A 7500-nucleotide genomic window follows, 5' to 3' on the forward strand; every position below is an offset into this window, starting at 1 on the left:
TCCTGAAGTTTTGATAGCTTGTTATTTGTTAGTTGTTAAGTATTTGAAGACACTACTGATAACTGGCATTGTGTTCTAAGCTATGGAAGTTTTAAGTATGGAAGACATGTACAGCAATATTACATATGTATATATATCAGGACTATGTACACACAACCTATCTCATGGACATACCTATAGATAGTGAACTATGATACATTTGGAGGTTTCACAGTAAACACAGTATTAACCTGCTACTTTGCATTACCTGTGTTTGTGTCAGCTGTTGCTGTGTCACTGGTGCTAATTGCTGTTTGATGCTGCTGCTGCTGGTTTTGTTGCTGTGATGATGCAGTTTTTTTATCACTGCCTTTCTTTCTTTCTTTCTTTCTTTCTTTCTTTCTTTCTTTCTTTCTTTCTTTCTCTCTCTCTCTCTCTCTCTCTCTCTCTCTCTCTCTCTCTTTCTCCATCGGTTTGGTGCAATGAATGTATTGCATGTGTGGAGTGTTAGTACTGGATGCTTTTGTAGGTATCTGCATAGGTCCATGTGATGGCCTCTGCACCAATTGTAAGGCAACATTTGCTAATTGCATGCAGCCAGTTGTGTACTGATTGCATGTCTCACTGTGATTTCAGGACAGTGCTATAAAAGGGTATGTGAGATAGGCATTGCCCTTTCAGATTGTAAGGGCGTGGACCATGCTGGTATGCTGTCGACAGTGTTCTGTGAGTGTGAAGGTTAGTAAGTCTCTCATGATTCATGCTGTGTTGTAAATTCAGGTTGCTGCATTTCTCTCACCTGTTCCCTGTAGTGAGTGTGTATGCATACTGACACCTACAACTATATTTCCATATGTATAAATATATATATATATATATGTACATATACATACTTTCATATATGTACATTAGCTTACATTATTAAGTACAAGCTAACAATTAGCAGGGCTGTTTCTGTTAACACTAAAATAGTATGGGAATCCAGTAATTAGGACGGTAAAAGTCTACCTGACATGCTTTGGGTAGTACACATCCTATATTGACTTTATCTTCATTCCTACTATAACATGTTATACTTAATTTAGCACTATATTCCTGTATGAGAGTCATGGCTTAGTGGTAGGTCATACAGACTAGTGTTACAATGGTCTTGTGGTAGGGCCTAATAGTATGCTTTTATTTTGCTTTCAAATTGAGTACAGGGCCTGTCAATCAAAGTGCTGAAGGCAACTTTAAGCAGTTAAAAGGGTTAGTAAGTCTCACAGGAGTCAGGTTGTGTTGTAGATTCTGGTTGCTGCATTTATCTTCACTGTTTCCTGTAGTGAGTGTGTATGAATACTGACACCTACAACTATATTTCATATGTATTAATATATATATATATATATATATATATATATATATATATATATATATATATATATATATATATATATATATATATATATATATATCTATGTACATATACATACTTTCATATATGTACATTACCTTACATTATTATGTACAAGCTAACAATTAGCAGGGCTGTTTCTGTTAACACTAAACTAGTATGGGAATCCAGTAATTCGGACATTAAACATCTACCTGACATGCTTTGGGTAGTACACATCCTATATTGCCTTTATATTCATTCCTACTATTACATGTTATATTTATTTTAGCACTATGTTCTTGTATGAGAGTCATGGCTTAAGGTCCTGGGTTCGAGACTAACAGTGGGAATTTATTTTTCTTTCGAAATGAGTACAGGCCCTGTCAATCAAATGTGCCAAAGGCACTTTTAAGCACTTAAAACCAGGTCTGCGCTCGTTTGCGCGGAGCTCACGTATGCACACTGGCGGTGAGCTCCGCTAACACACACGTACACCCGCGCTATTTTCTTTGAAAGAAAAGAAAAAGGGGTGACAGGAAAGTGGTGAAAAAGGGGTCACAAAGAGGGTAAGACAGTAGGGAAACAAGCTTGGGATTTGCAGGAGGGATGTAGGTGAGACCCATAGCTGCCCATGTCTTTCTCAGCAACAGCTGTGCATTTGTATATAATTTGGTGTGACATTTGAAACCTTCCATCCCTGAGAGAGGTGTCAGGACAACATTAATACCTGTTGTACAGCCAATTGTAATTAACAGTTTCAATGTCCAGCGGACATGTGTGCAACATGGACAGCTATGTATGGGGCGTAATTTTTTTGTGGGTACAGAGTGCCCTTTTTTTTTTTTTTTTCAGGTGAGAGTGGCATGTCAGGTGGAGGTAGTCGGTATAGCTGGGGAGGTAGGTTGGGTAGGTTAACAGACAAGACAGACAAGACGCATACAGGGGCGGTGTATGACACATGTGGGGGGGTTACACAATTGACGGGGACGGAGGTTGGGATATCCAGGGCACATGAGCCCACAGATGGCAACAGTGGAACTGATATCCCCACCCATAGGCAGTTGCCACTGTTCCTTCACAGCCCAGGACGGGGCTGTGCTGGGGGCTGTGCAGGCGGGACAACGGACATGCCTGTAAGCTGTGCCACCTGGGCCTCAAGCTGGCGTAGGGGCCCAAGAACAGAGTCTTGAATCTCCCTTCGCACCACAGACCGGACACCTTGGAGGGTGAGTGGACGGGCTCCTCCGGCCACTCTTGCAGAGGATGGACAGGCCCCATCCCCTGCAGCGCTTCCACCCGAAGGTGGCACAGGGCCACCGGAGGAGGGTCCGGCCTGGGCACTAGTGCCAGGTGCAATCACCAGATGAGGTGGGAGAGGTGGGTCCACTGGGACCCGCCTTCCCAAGCGTTCTAGGTTTGTGAGTATGTTATGTTAGTTTGGGTTAGTAGCATATTATTCCATTCAAATTAGTTGTAACAGCATGCATTGGTATTCCCATTAAACAAACACCCAGATATTAACACCATTGAACAACAGGCATATCAATATCACATGCATTATTTGAACAGAAATACACAATCAAACAACATGCAGGGTTGATTAATGGCAACAGATCATCAGGTTTTCAGGTATGAATAGGGCACATGCAACAACGGACATGCATATATTTTTGAAACAACAGGACAAATGTCCATGGTTAATGAAATTTTCACATACCAATATTTAGTGAGTTTTTTAATTTGCAATTATAGGGTGGGGTGGAGAATGAAAATGTTGACACATTCATAAATTATACATTGATATACATTTGTAATAGAAACGCAATTAACTTGTGGGTGATAGTTTTCAAATGATTTTTAATTGACTGTCATGCTAGACCTGTTACAGATACATCACTATCCTAGTTATTTTGAATTTGATCAGATACATCATCCTGCTACATTTTGATGACAGGGCAGGGGACAACTATGGATGTTTAGTATGTCAGACAATCATTCATTCTATCTGAAAATTGTTGACTGTGATAACCATATACAGATTTTGGCTTAAACATTCAAGATTCAGACACACTGAAATCAGTTTGGGGTGTTAATTTTTAATTCCCACATGCATTTAGTTCTGTAGAACCACACTGAGGCTTATATATTCAGGAGTTATTACTACTTTATTTATTGATACATGACCCTTTCTGTCACTCTCACACATCCTGCTATTTCACAGTTCAGGTTGGTACTTCTAGGCTTTGTTCACATATTAGACCTGTGGTGATTCAAACACTTTCCAGCAGCCTCACTTCTGTCATGATTCAGCATTTCAACAGGGGATATATCTCACATGTAATTAACTCAGCTTCTGAAGCTGTACTCTTGAGACTACTGCAGGTTATACTACATTTAATTAATGGTGGGACATCTGTTTTACAGAACTATTTATTTCTATCAATTATATTTCCAGTTTCACTTACATACTGATGAACTTGATGCAGCCATACCTGCACACTTTCACTTGTTGCTTGCACATTCAATTACTTTTAATGAATACACTGCAGTGTTCTGCTAAGTGCTACACTATAATATTTATTTACAAGTACTAGGTGGGGTTACTAACCTGCATGGTGGCGCAGCCGCACCAGCCTGCTGTCATGTGCCCTGCAATTCACAGAGCGGACACCTGCAGCTGTAATACAAGACAAGTAATATTGGAATACACATCTCCATGGTATCAGCTAGTTGAATTCCTTACATACATAAGTAAAATGTAACTTACTCAGTAGTGGGGCGTTGGGCATATCCCAAGCCTCGTGGATCCATTGGGTCAACTGGTCTTGTTTGCGTCGCTTCAGGTCCGCATGGTGGTGACGGACCTGCTCACCGGTACGTGGAATCCCAGTAGCACTGGTGAGATCATGAGCCAACTGGTCCCATGCCTCCGCCCTGTATGCTCCCCATGAGACCTGGACCTGCATGAGTTGGGCCTCATGATGATGAACTAGGAGCCAGACCATGTATCTGGACTCCTCAATGCCCCACCGCTGTGCTCGAAAGCAACGTCCCTCCCCTACTCCACTCATTCTGCCTGCAGGTCTATTCTACAATCGTTTATGCTGTGTATTCCCACCTATGGGGCTTATATATGCCGATTTTCCCACACATTTCTATGATTGGCCATTTTGGAATTGTATCAACTTCACAGAAACTGCTTTATCATGCTCCATTTTGGATTACATCCTATATATATGCTATTTCTGCATTTCTAAGTACTGCTGTCATGGCTTAGTGGTTTAGTACCTTGACTCTTGTGCATGGTATCCTGGGTTCGAATCTGACCACTGATTTTTAATTTTTATGACTGTCTAGACAGGCTGAGGGGTGTGTCTGTGTAAAGGCACTTTTGATACAGCTTGCTTAATGTTGCCCAGTGGTTAGCTTGTGGGCGCGGCGCGCACCTCCGCGCAAACGGTGTGCTCTAGGTTAAACCTTAATTGGCTATTAACACGCATGTTAAGCTAAGCACAGCTAGTTGCACACAGTTTGAGCCTGTTAAACCAGTGCTTAGCTACGGGCAACAATTTGCAGCCTTTGAAACACTACTCAGCTATGGGCACTCTGTCTCACCTTGTTTGACAGCAGCTTAGCTATCAGTACATTTCTAAATATTTTTATTATTGTATTACTTGAAAATATATGATCCATTTCATTCCATTTTACAAAAGGAAATACTTTTACATTTGTACAATACTGTCAGGGGCCTTTTTAGTGCTTATTTACAAAAATAAAAAGGATGTTGCATGGGCTCGAACCTTGCCTGCTTGCTCGTAAGCCAAAAACTCTACCGCTATGCTATTACTTCTTGGCTTACTTTGCATATTTAGTTCTTATATCCTTTTCCACTGATTGCTAACTGCAGTTGCGCTAGTAGCACACCCACGCACACGAGCGCACGCATTAGCAAACATTTACGGGGTTTTAAAAAAAAATTAAAAAGTTTTCATTTTACATTTTATAACATCTGTTCACTTTTTACATTTTACATTGCTGGTCTGTGGGGGGATGTGTTGTGTAGTGTGTTTATTCACATTTCCATGGCCTCTCTCGTGGGTGTTTACTTTCTGCCATTCTAAACTTCCGGGGGCGTGTCCGCTTGCAGGGCTTAGCCTACGGACACGCCCCCTACTGTCTTACATGGACCGTGTAAGACTTACAGTGTGATTCAGCATGCCTCATGCACCTCATGCATATGCATGACATGCTGACATCACACCATTTAACTGCAGCCTCCGTGTAAGAGTTATAACTCTTACACGTAGGCTTCCTGAATCCTGCCCCGTGTCATCAATACTTACATGTCAGTAATAAATATTGTTTTCTTCTGTCACTCATGAAATTAAGCTATGCATACAGCATACATTTAGCAAAGGATGTGAATCCTGATGCTTAATGCTACATTTCCAGCAAGCAAAGGCATTCTAAACTGTTTCATCTAGTATAGAAGTAGCTATTTATGTAAATAGCTATGAAACTGTTCACTGTTATTTCTAAGAAAATGTTTGATAAATTAAAACTTCTTTTAAACTGGTTAGTGGGCCCATTTCCCACAAATTGCTGTATATTTTTCTTGAGAAGCATATGTTCTTAATATTCGTATCTGGGCATGAAACACTAGAACAGATATACAATGTTCATATGTCTGTTATGTACCTGGAGCTTTTCTCCCCGGGCCTCCGCTGAAAATGGACATGTATCCAGTCGGACTCTCCCGGTTAACAAATGTAAAATAAAATAAATAAATAAATAAACTGCATCAGTGTTAACAGAAAAAAATGTCTCTCCATATTGACAACAATAACTTTTCAATTAGGAAAATAAAAGAAAACCAATGAAATGGTTGTCTACATGCAAAAAAGAAATCTGTGGTTGCAAACCAAGTAACATTCCCTCTGTGGCGTTATAAAAACAAGCTACCTCATAGCATACACAATTGCCAAGGACAGCTAGACATTTTCTGAAAGAGGATTTATGAAAGAAAACATGAATGATTGTACTTCAGTTTCATGCCCAGATACGAATATTAAGAACATATGCTTCTCAAGAAAAATATACAGCAATTTGTGGGAAATGGGCCCACTAACCAGTTTAAAAGAAGTTTTAATTTATCAAACATTTTCTTAGAATTCAGTGATAGTTATGATGAGAAAGTGATGGCCAAATAAATGTTTTCTCTGTTTGTTAATGTACATCAACTGTGGGCCTCAGCATTTAGTGGCTGGCCATCATCAACATTGCTGCTCATTTTGTCAGTGGACTACTTCTGTGGTAGCCTACAATCCATCAATGTCATGTTTTATTACCACAATTATGTATGTATGTATGTATGTATGTCTGTATGTATGTATGTATTTATTTATTTATTTATGTAGAGGTTCCAAGTGTTTTAGCAGCAGATCAGTGCTTTCAGTAAATGAAAGGTACCCAAACTCTGCTTCATTCCAAGAAGAAGACACTTCCTTTATGTGCCTCTAGGAACAGTGGGAACACTGCATCAGGTGCATTTGCAAGGACAAACTGCTGCAGCAGTACAGATGACAGAATGAGGCTTTACTCTTTTTGCAACTTGTCTCTGTGTTATGGCAACTTTGCCACTTAATTTGTGAGGAAAAATATTTTAAGTCCTCAGAATTTCAAAAAATCAGCATTTTTGAAGGACTTTTGGGATTACCACAACTTAGAATAAAGTAAAAACATACAACAAAACACAGAGTTAAAAAAATATGAAGAGCCAAAATGTACTTTCTCATGGTTTTGAGGGGGACCACTTGCTTTCCCCTATATGTATACCTCATTTACTGTTTTGTTTTAGACTCCAGACTTTGCTGAGACAAATCCCAAATCCTGCTTTCTATACAGGCCCACAGCTTTTTGATAGTTATATTTAATGTCTTAGCTGTGATCCAGAGTACTGTCATGTAATGATTACCCCTTCAAAGATCTAGCCATACCTCAATATTACCCAAGGAGCCTTATGATCCTGTGCTACTTGTGAATCTTAAAGGGTGTCTGTTTTCTCCAAATGTTCATCAATTGCTTGAGAGCACACATTCAACCCTCAAAAGCATCATAAGCTTTAGGGCTGGAGATGTCTTCTCCTG

This window comes from Protopterus annectens, chromosome 17.part0 (genome assembly GCF_019279795.1).
Source record: "Protopterus annectens isolate FY-2018-M chromosome 17.part0, PAN1.0, whole genome shotgun sequence".
NCBI lineage: Eukaryota > Metazoa > Chordata > Ceratodontiformes > Protopteridae > Protopterus > Protopterus annectens.